We start from the raw sequence: 12,940 nt of genomic DNA, 5'->3' as shown, positions 1-12,940 counted from the left end.
GAGGGATGCAAGAGAAGGAACTGGTTAATCACTCCCAGGTCTCCTTTCAGGCCTTCTTTCCTCTTCCAATGAGAAACTGAGAAGTTAAAGGTGAGGAGGAGGGAGGAAGGCAGTTCGATGGAGCTCAGAAGGTGGAGATCAGCTACAGAAGTATGTGACACGCAGAACAGGGAAAGAGGGAGTAAATGGGGAAGGACTTAGAAGAAGAGATGAAAAAAGTGGTAGCTAGAGATGTGAGTGGCAAGTGAGAATTAATAGACCAATGGGAATGTGTGAACAGAGGGGAGGACTGATGGAATTTTAAGATCTGTTCTACCATGCATCACATGTAGCTTGCATATGTAAATAATATAAAACTTTCTCAGGCTTTATGCTGAGAAAGGCAGGAGCATAGTACAGCTCATACTAGAGGAACTCTGATGGATCCCTGTGGTTTCATAGAAGGTTCATAGTGCTGAGTATTGTAATTTAGTCATGTGGCCAAATGGCTACTTTACTTACACGGCAGAAGGTATACATGCCAGGAGTTAGTGGGCACCTACTGAGCCTGTTTGTGATGGGCCATTATCATTTAAGTGGTTGCATTCAATTTTTGGTTTGTGCCCATGTTCTTCTCCATAGGACCAAAGAAGCAGAAAAACATCATGGCTTGCACACAGTTTGTACCTGTTCTGTGCTTATTGTGCATTGATTCAAGTGAAGGCAGAGAGGACAGGACAGCGGTGACTTGGCCTCATCTTGCTTGGTTTGGCCTGCAAGTTTGAAGGCAGAATTTTCCCCCTGTAACTTGTTTTCTCTGGATATGTCATGAAAGATACACATATCTGTGTGTGTATATATATGACTTTGCCTTGTGATGTGTGTTGATTGGTATTGTCATCATGAGAGTTCAGTTATTTCAACAAAAATGAATGTCTTACATACAAAGAGCAAACCATATATTTCCATGAGCAAAAAAAAGAGAAGAGAGATTTTGCAGATGGTGTTACTATCTCTGTATTTCAGTGTTTCTATTTAACAGAGAATGTGGTTTCTTTCTCTGCAGCCAGCAACACACACGAGGCAGACAACTTCCCAACACTAATCTAGCTATTAAAATCAGATACAGTTAAAAGTGAAGTCAGAAATCAGCAAACATGGTAGAAACAGTGGTTTACACGGGATTAAAGCTATCTGGAGAATGGATGGAGAGGAAAAACTAGGAAATGAGGGCTTTTTATTCAGTTAAATCATATCCTCTCCATTACAGGGAACAAAATCTCTGAAGGTCAGACTGAGCTGAGTGCCAGGGGAAATCCCTCGTCCCTAATGATTTGGGGACATGTGCCGCAGTGGCAGTCAGGGAGCAGGAGGCTGGCGAGGCCTCCCCGCGGAGGGGCCTGCCGCAGCCGGGACGCTGCTCCCGCCGCCCGGAGACCCGCGGGGACCGGCCTTGCGGGGAGCGCCACGGCAGGCAAGGGTGAACCCCGCCACACCTGGAAGCCGTGAGCGCATAGCTTCGGGGAAGAGGGCTTCTGTTGCCCAGGGCTGCAGGAAAGCGTGTCTCGGTCCCGGCGGCGCTGAGCTCCCACGGCTGCCGCCCGCAGCGCCCCCGAGCAGCGGCGGCGGCCCCGGCCCGGCGCTCCCTCAGGCCGGCGCGGGGCCCTTTAAGAAAGCGCAGCACAGTAGCAGGGGCCGGCCCTGCCTCCCGCAGCCCGCAGCGCTGGAGCGGCGCTGGGGAATGGGAAGCAGTTCCTGGTCCGGCTCCGAGAGAGCGCACGTAGCCGCAGCAGCAGCCGCCGCTGCAGCAGCAGGAGCAGCAGGCACCCCAGCTCCGCTCGCTCGGCAGCACCCAGCGTGGGGATCCGCGCTCTGCCCGGCTCCCTGACACGGGATGGACGTTCCTGAGCACTGAGCTCAGCCGCTGTAAAAAGCAAGTAGGAAAATATACATCTGGATGAAATTGGTAAGTCAAACTAGAGTCACATCCTCTTCCTTGGAACTGCAGCTTTCCAGTTTCTTAATTTGTAATGTTCTTTGCAAGCTTTTTTTCTTCTTTTACTTTTAAGCAGAGCAGCTGGGAAAACGTGGAGGCAAATTAAAAGTTTAAAAAAACTTTGATGATTTGTCAGTGTTTGTGCTCCTGTTTTTGAAATCCTCTTTCCACATAGAAGCTTTGCTGCAGGAGTGAGGAAGGAGAAACCAGCAAGTGTTGTTGTATGTCGGGGGACAGAAAGCTAGTAAGAGTTGTAATTGGCTTTTCCTTAGGACATGATTAAAGATCTCAGAAAAAAAAGGAAGAAACAAACAAAAATAGCCAACAAAACAAACCCCAACTTTCAAGAAGCTTGAAATATTGGCTTGTCATTTACTTTTCCAGAGTAAACACAAGTCTCGTGTTGAAGTCTTAAACGCACTGAGATTTGTACAGCAAGCAGAAGGAACTTTTAAGTACTGTGCTGTCAGTGTAAACCTGGATGCCAAAGCATTGCCGGGCAAGTGTTGTATATATTTGTTTAAATTTAAATAACTACATCGTGAGCCCTGGGAGGGCAGAGGCAGGAGGTGCCATTTCCCCCGTGGCGGACAGAGGGCGCTGTTGCTGCGCCCGGCATCAGCCTCCCTGGAACGGGGCGCTGCTGGAAATCCAAGGGAAAACCGAGTGGAGGCGAGATGTTTTAAACCATTAAAGCAGCAATTGTTCACACGAGTGCAGAGCTAGAGTACGTACCATCCAGTTGGAGCAGCCAATGCTTTTAATTTTCATTCCCTTAAGGTTTGGGGGCAGTTTTTTTGTTTGATTGTGTTGTACAAGATGATCTGAATTACAAAGAGAAATATATTAGAGCCTGGTTATGACCTTGTTATCTCTTCTGGAGTGTGTTGTGGAGTCATACTGGATCAAGAAGGGAAGGGAAAGTGTGGAATCTCTTGACAGAAGTGTTACTTCAGTAGTGGTGTGGAAGATGAGGAAGAACTGTCATTCAGTGTTGATCACGTTGCAGGCTGGAATTGGACATCTGACATCGGAACATATCCTTTGTATCCAACACAGATGTACAGCAGAGGTTAGAGATCTGCAAGTGACGAAGACTGTAGACCCTAATGACTGAATGGCATATTGTCAAGTAGTTTGGGGAAAGTGTCTTGTCCAGGTGTAAAGCTTTCCTCATAGAAATCCCTGCTACGACAGGCTGACAAATGTGCCATATTTCACCCATATAAACAAAGAGAAAATGTAGCAATAATCTGTTCACACCTTTGTGTGTGTATACTTGCTTATGCATCACCTGGGGTGTAAAATACTCTTCTTTGTCGAGTAGGAGTTTGGGTTTACTTAAATCAAAGGCTTTAAAGGAATGAAGATATTATTTTAACTAACGCAGCTCTCTTGTGAGTAGAGAAGGACCACAGCTGTCAATTTCCCCTCTTATCCAGCCTCTGTTAGAACTTAGTGTTTCTGTTGTGACCCAGGGCTTTGGTTGTGCCTTGAACAAGACTTTTCTGTCTGACTGTATTGCTGTTACTTACAAATCACTTGCGGTGGAGTGGAAAGATTTGCAGGTTTTGAGACCTTAATGTGAGACATGCTGGGGAAAGCAGATTAAAAGAACTGAATGACCATATGGAACACAGTCATTCTGACTACCAATTATTATGCCTCATTGAAAAATTTAGAGTTCTGCTACCTCTGCTGAATCAGTGGAGTATGTGAAGAGAAGACAACTTTCTTACCTGCAAGAGAGAGTAAAACACTTATTGTGCAGCGGTGTATCTGTGTGATGTTAGTAGTTTTTCAAGAAAAAAACAGCCATTTCTTTATACTCCTTATGCTTTATTAGACATCCAGGTATGAATGACCTGTAAAAATGATTTACTGCATCAGAGGAAAGATTTCCCTCTTTGGTTCCTCTCTGAACTAGCAGGCATTAGTCAGATGTCTGTCTGACTACTGCCTCAGTAACTTTTGAGGAATCTTTTTCACTTCCCTTCAAGCAGATTGCACGTTCGTTGAGAATGATAGCACTATCAGACACTCCGAGGCACATTTGAACCTAGCAGATGCTTGCCTTCCTAGGAGGCTAATTTATGCATTCAAAGTGTCTCCTCCACCATCACTGATGTCAGCTAAGCTCTTAAAAGTTGCATCTCCCCACTATTTGTCTGCATTACATTTAGTGTGGTAACTGTAGTTGTTTCAGTTTAATTCTCCTAATTGCCTATATTTCAAATTAAAATGTTTTCTTCACAAATGGAGAAGATAGTATGATGTGCCAGATCTGATTTTTTACTGTGTTGTTTGGAAATTCACTTCAATATTTGTTTTATTTTGCTCCCAGGTGTTTTGCTTAGAGTTTCTTTGTACCTGGGAGTCAACATTATAAGTCTGTCTGTGGCTGATGCTTAGGTCATACAGTTAACTCCTGCAGAGTTCCCAAAACATTAGCTCAATATGACACATGCATGTGATATTTAAAATGTAAAGGGATCTTCCACCTGTATTTATGCTAAATTAAAGAAATGGATCTTCCTTGAATAGCTTTTCTCATTAGAGACCACTAATCCTTTTACCTGCCAGTCGATACTTAGCAGGCTGGCAGTGCTGTAAATTCTGTGACTGCCATTGGAGCACTTGTCTACTACTTGCTTACACTGACAGTAACTCTGCTAAGTGAGTTCAGCCAGAGCAAGACTCATGATTACTCAACAAATTGCTGTCAGCTTGATTTTTAATCTAATGTTCATGTCATTGTTTCTCAGAGCTTCAGGTTAATTAATCTTTGAGCATCTTATAATAGTTTACTTGATGAAGCCTACTGCAAAATCCTTTCTCTTAGAATGTTTCCAGCCTTATGAAGTGCTGGATGTTACCACAGGTTATGAAGGCTTGTTGGTGCTCGCACAGCTGTGGTGAATCTGGCCTTGTTCTTTGTTGCAGGTAAGGCCTCTTTCTGCTTTACATAACAGAACCAGGATCCCAACTTAAAACCCCAGTTTCATATCAAACACTGACTGTGCTGTTAACATAGTAACTTACTCTTTTCTTCAAGAAGTGATTTTGTAGTTTTTTATACTGAGCAGTGATAGGTGTGGTTTTATGTCTGATTTATTTGTCTGTCTCTACTTCAGCTTTTGGAATGCCACATTTTCCATTACACGTGGGACAAGTTTATCTGTATAAGTGGAGACCTCTCAAGATGTTGTCCTGTGCAAGATCAAAACATGTTAGCTTGCACAGAATATGAAGGAAAGTAAATAAGATTTAATAGCTCTGAAGGTGTATATGGAAGGGAATTAATGCAGGAATGTGTTCCCCAAAGAATATTTTCAGTGAAGTAGATACCTCTGTGTAGCTAGTCTTGACTATCCCAGGGGGACTATGTCAGATCTGTCAATAATCATGTGGATAAGCATCCTCCAAAGAATTAATTTATTTTCATATATGAACATATGTACAAATTCAAATATGTACATCTGCCATTTCATGTCTGAGACAATTGATGACTGAGATTTTCCTTTTATTATATGTAATTCCAAAGTTCTTTTCTTCTTCACCAGATTCATTGGAATCCTTGAAAATTTCAATCTCTCTTTAATCTAAATCTGTTGTTGAGAGTATTATTTCTTAAATGTAAAAATAATAAACAAGAGGTCTCTAAAAATTTTTTAGACACTCTAACACTTCAATTGTGCTTTCAAAAACATGGTAGTGACCAAATGTATCATTAAATTATCACATTTAAATACTACATTGACCTTGCCAACCAGTAAATCAAGCAGTGGCGAAATCCCTTTTGTTCTTTATGCTACACCCTGAGACCTGTGAAATAATCCTCTGAGCATTTGGCAAAAGTATGTAGCAAGTTAATGTGTTTTGTAGCGTGAAATGAGGAAAAGAGGTAGGAATTTTTAGCTTTCTAAGGACCAAATAAGGTACTGCTGAGATTTCTCTGTCCTCCTTTTTCATAAATTCAAGAGACCATGGATTGTAAAAGTTCCATATGAGAAGGAAAAACCAAGGTGGCAGCTGTCAGTGCTATTATTTAGTAAGGGCTGCACTTCTCAGTGCCTTCATTGGAGGCAAAGAATTAAGTTTTAAACTCAGGGCTGATTTTTACCATCTTGTCAAATGGTCCCTTTGTGGAGGGAATGGGGTGGGGTGTGGCATGGAGCTGATTCACTGTGCAGCTCATGACTTTTGAAATGGAGCACAGATTAAAAGCTGTTCTGAAGTCATCTGCATCACTTTTAGTTTCCTGCTGTCACACATTTTTCCATTTGAGAAATGTGTCATGGTGAGAAAGGTGTATGGGCAGAAGGAGCATCAAACAATGAAATCTCTTTATGCCACGATGTGTATAATGTAATATCCAGGGCAGCAGGAAGGCTCATGGCACTCTTTGCAACTGCCCTTCCCAGTTCTTTTCACTTGGGCTTCACTTTTTTTCTCACCTGGGTGTTTTGTCATTTAGCCAATATGCTGTGTTGTGCATGTCTAGCTCTGCAGCCTCTTTCTGGGTGTGTATCAAGATGTATCTGTAACTTTACCTACATCTCTTTATTAACTGGCATGACCATATACTTCTGTTTATTTTGAAATCCATGGAAAGTACATGAAGAAACACTGTAATTTTATTTCTCCACGAGAATCTTTTCCAGCAGCTGATGAAATCCAAGCTCATGCCAGATGAAAAGCTCTTGTGTTATCATTTGCAGTTAATTAAAAAAATAAACGCCAAATCCCTTACAGCAGTGGGTTTATAAATACTGTGTGTGTGTATGTGTGCATGTATGTGCATGCCCACACCAGTGCTTCACTCTCATGTGACAGCACACTGGAAATTATCATATACTTCTAGGTTCAGGACTTGATGCAGGGTTACAGAGGTGGATGGAGGAGTTTCTTTGTTTTAGTACATCTTACAGTAGCTGAAACAGACCCAAAATAAAGTAATAGCTTTAGTGTTTGCCTTAAGATGGCAACATTTTTGTTGTCTTTTTTTTTTCCTAAGAAAACATGCTAAAGGCTCAATTTTTATCTTTTGGTAGGCAAGCAAAATATTTTTTCTGGCAATTTGATACTTTATTAAAATGAACACTTACTTGATTAAATGTGCCAAATTTGTGTGTGCTAAAAGGCAGGAAGCTGGGTTTGCTGGAATAGAAAGGTGCACTGGCAGCTGGGGCTGAACTACCTCTTGGCACCCTATCTGTCCATTAAGTACAGATCCCAGTAAGCTGAAGGATTATTGTCTTCAAAAAATCTTGGACAACTTCACTGGTGAGCTAGATTTTTTTGCTTTGCTTTTAAGAAGGTAAAATTAATTTTTTTGGGTGAAAGCTGTTAGACTCACAGATTTGGAAGACAGCAGTCTCTTTGTTCAGTCACAGAATAAGTGGTACCTTGAACCATGGCTGAGTCACCTTCCCCAGTGCTGCTCTCTGGTTGTATGTTTTGGGTCAGTCAGTGGATCAAACCCAACATTTAACATTTAGCATCTTTCTGTTCAACTTCTTTTTGTATTTTTGTACTTTTTATTTTTGGCCAGCATTGTCAGATACCTGACAATGAGCTGACTATTTAGATTTTGAGATGGCTTCTTCTTGAATCTCATTAGGTTTTGCTGACAGAAGTCCTTGTGGATTGTTTTGTTTCAAGTGACAAACTTGCTCGCTTATCAGGACAGCCTTGATCAATTCATTTCATATGAGCAGTAATCAAATGGGAATGGTTTTTGGTCATCATCCAGAATGGATTCAGCCTAGTGACCCGGTAGAAGGACATATTGTATTCCATTACCAGCCCTGTGAATCATTCAATCTCCCAATTGAATGTGGTTTTTCAGTACTCCACTTGCGTTACACAAGCCTTGTGTTTTTAGGCTCTATATTCTTTTCCTGATTCAGAGGCCCTTTTGAAAGTTTCATGTGAGATTTTGCATTAAGCTCATCTAGAAATCAAAACCTCTGAACTACAGATGGTTTCTTTCAGGGACACAGGGACTGTGTGACACAGTGCCACAGGGTTTGTTGTAATACCTGCAATGATGTGTAGTAACTGAAGTGTAGACTAAACCTTTTGGCAAGATATTGTATTTTTTAAAAAGAGATACTGTTTTAAATATTATGCAAACTTTATATTCTTATGTTTGTATATATTTCTGCTTCCCCTTTCCCTGAGATTTAAACAATGACTGTCTTTTAATCATGTTCTCAAGGAAAAAATTAAATTTCTGTCTATGGAGAACTTGATCATAAAAGTATATATTTGTATTGGAAGCTGTTTTTCCGTCTTTATGCTGGTTATTTTTTAATGGCACCCTACTCAGGTTATAGAGTGAAACTTGGCCAGGTAGTTCCAACTTCCTGTTTCTTGTTCACTTCCCTAACAGTTCTTTCATCGTCTAATACTAAAAGCATTTTGGTTGGAAGCCCTTCAGGGATTTATTTATATTGAAAATCCTTTTTTTTCTTTCTTTTTTTCCACTTAAGAAAATACCCCAAAACAAACAAGGACTTCTAGTGATGTTAGGTTTTAAGCAATAATGTGATGCTTTTGCCAACCATCCAATGTCATGTTTAAGGTGGCTGACTTGTAGGTGAAATTAAAATGGAAAAATGAAAACACATTCTAAAGAAGCTGTTTTTCCCCAGTTTCATTTACTTTTTCAATGCAACTTAATTAGGTGGAGGGAATGAAACTGCCATAGTGCTTCAACTTTGAGCACAATAGGGATGACAAGAAAATGGCTGTGCAAGTTTGGAGGCTTATAGTCATGCTTGCTACTTTGACTTCATGTCCCAAGGCCCAGTCAATCAAAATAGCTCAGAGAGAAATTTTCAGTTTCTCAGCTTGAGAACAAAATGACATGAATAGTCAGGCATCTAATGTGCAAAATTTCTTTAGGAAAATATAGCATCTTGTACCTCAGAAATATTTGCACTCTCTTGGAAGTCTTGTCTCTCATCTTTGTGCAGTGATTAACAGAAATCTTTTCATATTTCAGAAGAATTTGCTAATCTGTACAAGGTGCTGTAAGGTGTTTTAATAAAAAAACCTCATTTTTAGTGCTCTTGCATGTTTTAACATGATTTCTTTGGGAACCAGAGGGAAGATCAACAGGAGTAGACTTCTAGCACAGGGTACCTGCAATATGACTATTTTTCCAATTCAGTCTTTAAGTTATGGCTTTTTTTTTTCCCTTCCGTACTTAATTTACGAATCTCTTTGACACCAAAAATCTGCTAGACCAACAGGGGAGCAGTGAATCATTCTCAGCCCTCAGAATTTCTTGTGGGACAGCAGTCACAGGGAGCTGGGGGGTTACCAAATACATATAGATGACATTGATCCAGTATAGGGATTCTGCTTCTGAGGACCACTTTGTATGGGACATAAATGAAAAATCAGCAGAACAAATCAGCACCACCAAAAGAACTTCTGCATTAAACATTTCTGTTCTCTGCTTTTTTGAAATGTGAGAGATCAGATATGGTAAACAGCATTGATGTGTGTGGACAGCGTTAGATAGCTACTGCTGTACAACAGTATGTATTAAATGATGTATATTTAAGAATATATATGTTGATGAATAATGGACATATGCAGGCATGACAGTGATCATTACTTTGTAGTTGTGTAGTTTGAAAGGCCTGGAGTGGATTTGATTCTATACATGACTGCATGTGTGGAAGGGATATACATGAAGTTATCATGCTACTGGCTTTATTGAGCCCCTTATCCCAGTGTCTGAAACTGTGATTTGTTATGCTGTGATATGATCCAAAATAGAACCACAATTCACTGTAGCGGGTTCTTTCAATCCCCTGGGAATGTTTGTCTGGCTTAAATGCATGAAACTGAAATGTGTTATACGGAGCAGCAGCTTATCATGAAACTGAAATGTGTAATATTGTGCTGCAGCTTATAGATCAACACTGACTCCATTTGTGGGAATGAATGAATACCTCATGTTTGATGTGCTGCGGGAGAGTTCACAGATGATTTCTTACGTTACAGTGCTGTATTTTTCATGCTTGTTCAGCTTCATGTGTTTAGTGTTTTCCTGTGTGTAGAATAGGGCTGTATTATCCTGGGCTTTTCAATATAGAAAGAGAATGTGAAGAGGCTTCTCCCTGCTGACTCTTTTTAATGCTTTCAAAGACTTCTTTCCAGGAAAACTTCGGTAAAGTCTGAAAGAGACGGGTGATCATTTCAATACCCATCCACGTGTTTTTCAGCTATGAAACTTCTTTGTTTCACTTGAATTCTTCCTGCATTATTTTCTTTGTTAATTTTCTCACTTATTTACCTCTTTTTACAGTTCCTTTGTCAGCTTTAACCCCTGGATGCAGGTCAGTGAAGATAATTCTAACAATGTAGTCAACTGATTGTATGGTACGTGGGAAGGTTCACCTGCATCCTGCTTCTTGCAGGTGATCATAGATATCACAGGACTTTATTTCTGTTTCCCCTATGATGCAAATTTTTACCTGAGAAACATAAGTACATACAGATGAATAAATGTTACTCAAAAAAACTTCCATAAAATTGCTTAATGAAGAAAGCAGACTCACCCTTATTCTAGCTGCCCTGTCAATATTCCACTTTTAATGTACCTTGTCTCTAGTTTTTATTTATTTATCTATCCTGTCTTGGCTCAGGAGAAGATGATGTGTGAAAGACTGGAAGAGACCTCCTGAGCCATGGAGTACACCATTTCTGTAATTGCAGGAAATGATGTTGCAGGATTTTCTTAGTTAATTTATTGATCTCTGTCTCGAATGGCTTTTGCTCTGTTGCTTCCTATTGAGAAGCCATTCAAGAACCTCGCTCCTCTGATGTTTATAAATCTGCTTCTAATTTCCAAACAAAATTAGTTCATAACCTGTTCGTGCCCATTTGGTTTTATGCCAACATTACTCTCTAAGAGTTCTTCCCTTTTCTTACAATCCTCCTGTGATCTAAGAAGATTCTTATCTTTCTCTCCTTTTTTTCCCTGAGAGGGAATATAATTAAAATTGTGCATCTCTTCATTATATTCTTCCTCATCAGTGTCATTGTGTCTTGGTTTGATAAAACCTTTGGACTTGAGAACTTTTTAGCCTTGTCAGACAATTCTCAGACAGAAGCAGAAAAAGGTAGCTGTTTGCATTTGCAAGACAGACAGTATGTGTAGCTTTTCATTGCCTCTGACTCCAGGAGGGTGAGAAGGGAAGGGAGAGAAAGTGGCCTGCATGTTTTTGCATCTGTAAAAAGCTTTAACTAGGGACTTTGCGAAGAGTGATCTGGTGCCTGGGATAGGTGAAGACATTGATCCAGTTCTTTTCATCTAGTCCAGCTCTCCCATTATTCTATAAAAACCTGCTTGAAACAAGCAGCTGATAAAACTTCTGGAGGGGATGCAGCTCACAAATGAGTTTTGGAGGGCAACTTTCCAGCTGTTTCCTCAGAAGGAATGAGGCAAGCAGCTCCCAGAGCCCCAGACAAATGCCTGGGATCTTTGTTCTTCAGAATGCGTGGAGAGTCCCTGAGAAGAACTGAGAGGCCGGAGGCTGATGGAGAGATGAAGCCAAAGGCCTGCAGTGGGAACCTCCTGCTGTCAGAATCCCACGCTAAGCTGCACTTGAGGGCAGGCAAGGAGGGGAAAGAGAAAGCTGAGTAAGGTTTGCTGTGACCTCAGTGTATTCCCATGCAGCTTCCCTCTCTGGGCAGTCCTTGATGGCATCATTTACAAGATTCTTCAAATGCCCTTAAACTCAGTAGAAAAAAACCACTACAGTCCATTCAGCATGCTGCTCTATACTATTGTTACCACAATACTACTAATCTTTAAGCAATATGATTTAGGATGAATGTCTCTTACAAGACAACTTTTTATTTAGCAGAGTGTATCAAAACCAGGAATTTTTGCAGGGAAGTACCAGTCTCAGGCAAGATGTCTGAAGTTTACTGGAAAATTTTAGTGGACAAAAGGAAAAAAAGACAAAAGACTGAGAGGACAGAAAGCCAAAACTAAAGGTCTGGCTCCAGTGTCACAGCACATGGTAGATAGTAGGTAGGCAGAGCACACAGTGTGAGGGTAGTGGGACTTCTGTTCAGATCTGTCGTCTTAAGGAGACTGTAGTGGTTCAGAGCTCTTTTGAAATTGTTGTCTGTATTTTTCTGTGTATGTTGAGATTTTTTTTTTCTTTGATTACTGAAGAAATTTTTTCATTGGCATTTTTGTATTAATTTTTCTAAGAGCAAGTTTTCAAGTTTTCAAATATACCTTCTTTTATTATCTCCGCTGTTTCTGTAGCTAAGAGGTATGCACACAGCTTGCTGTATCCTGTGCCCCCTGTATTGCCTCACTGCTGGGATTTTACCAAGTAAGATAACTGGAATCTTCCTGTGTAGGTACAGGATTTGTGGTAATTGGGAGTGGGGCTGCAGCCCAGCCTCATCCCCAAAGGGCACAGCTGTGAGCAGCAGGTGAGCAGCGTTGGAGGCAATGAGCCATGGAGTGCCCAGGGGCACTGACCAACCACAAAGGGAACAGAGGCACACAGGTGGAATGCAGGAACATGAGGGGTATGAAAGGCTGGGCTAAAGAAAAGGGAGGAGAGATACTTGTAGCCTTATGATGTGGTGTGATGTTACTCTGTATGGGTGAATGCTAAAGCCTTCTGAAATTGTATGGTGATACTCTGTGTATTGTGGCCATCTCAACTGTTACATATGCTGTGATACTCCTGGAATCAAGTTCCTGGGAGTGGTGTAAAAGAATATTTGGGACTTGTTTCCTAATTCAATATAATTACTGTTCCTCTTCTCCAACAGATTTATTTACATAGTCTTAATAATTCATCATGTGAGGTGCTTATTCTTTGATGACCATAATTAGATACATTTACAATTGACTTTCATTGTATTCAAAGAAGCAGAATCAGTGTGTTTCTTTTCTCATCCATCCTAATG

At 40.8% G+C, this 12,940-nt stretch overlaps 1 protein-coding gene across 2 annotated transcripts in view; it reads left to right on the top strand.

The window, feature by feature from the left end:
- The first annotated feature begins 1,771 nt into the window (after positions 1–1,771).
- The window catches only part of DAAM2 (dishevelled associated activator of morphogenesis 2), a 175,368-nt gene continuing 164,199 nt past the window's right edge, over positions 1,772–12,940 (top strand). For both annotated transcript variants that reach the window (XM_054279569.1, XM_054279568.1), the window contains exon 1: positions 1,772–1,945. The gene's annotated coding sequence lies outside the window, so the exon portion shown is untranslated. The remainder of the gene's footprint in view (positions 1,946–12,940) is intronic.

The sequence above is a fragment of the Melozone crissalis genome, unplaced genomic scaffold, assembly GCF_028551555.1.
Source record: "Melozone crissalis strain CALT ecotype California unplaced genomic scaffold, PUWL_Pcris_2 ptg000027l_1, whole genome shotgun sequence".
Classification (NCBI taxonomy): domain Eukaryota; kingdom Metazoa; phylum Chordata; class Aves; order Passeriformes; family Passerellidae; genus Melozone; species Melozone crissalis.
Note: the sequence above shows the minus strand (reverse complement) of the source record. Positions and strands in the feature narration are given on the sequence as shown.